This window comes from Entelurus aequoreus, linkage group LG20 (genome assembly GCF_033978785.1).
Source record: "Entelurus aequoreus isolate RoL-2023_Sb linkage group LG20, RoL_Eaeq_v1.1, whole genome shotgun sequence".
In the NCBI taxonomy this organism is placed as follows: Eukaryota; Metazoa; Chordata; class Actinopteri; order Syngnathiformes; family Syngnathidae; genus Entelurus; species Entelurus aequoreus.
This window is the reverse complement of record NC_084750.1, coordinates 28,156,710-28,157,498: the sequence shown is the minus strand read 5'-3', so window position 1 is coordinate 28,157,498 and position 789 is coordinate 28,156,710.

The following is a 789-nucleotide window of genomic DNA, read 5'->3' as shown; positions in this document are numbered from 1 at the left end:
TTGTTTTATTCCTTTTTTGTCATGGAAAACTTGTTTTATTGGCAAACACACAAAATATGAAATATTTTCCCGCAAAAAAATATTTCAAAGTGGAATATTTGATGTGAAGTAATTATATATAAATAATTCATAGCATTGATTTTAATTCATTATTATTTTATGAGCAAAAACAGTTTAAAAATATATGTGTATATATTATGCAATGCCTAAATATTTAGATCAATTTCAGGTCTGTCAATATAAAGTTTATATATATATATATATATATATATATATATATATATATATATATATATATATATATATATATATATATATATATATATATATATATATATATGTCTTAATTAGATTATCCAAAAAATAGTGCTCGATACCGTGGTAGAGCGTAATATGTATGTGTGGGGAAAAAACCACAAGACTATTTCATCTCTACAGGCCTGTTTCATGAGGGGTTTTCCTCAAACCTCAGGATTGAGGAAATAGTCTTGTGATTTTTTCCCACACATACATATATATATATATATATATATATATATATATATATATATATATATATATATATATATATATATATATATATATATATATATATATATATATATATATATATATATATATACATATACATATACATATACCATACTTGCCCACCCTCCCGTTTTTAGCGGGAGAATCCCGGTATTCAGCGCCTCTCCCGACATCCTCCCGGCAGAGATTTTCTCCCGACAAACTCCCGGTATTCAGCCGGAGCTGGAGGCCACGCCCCCTCCAGCTCAATGCGGACCT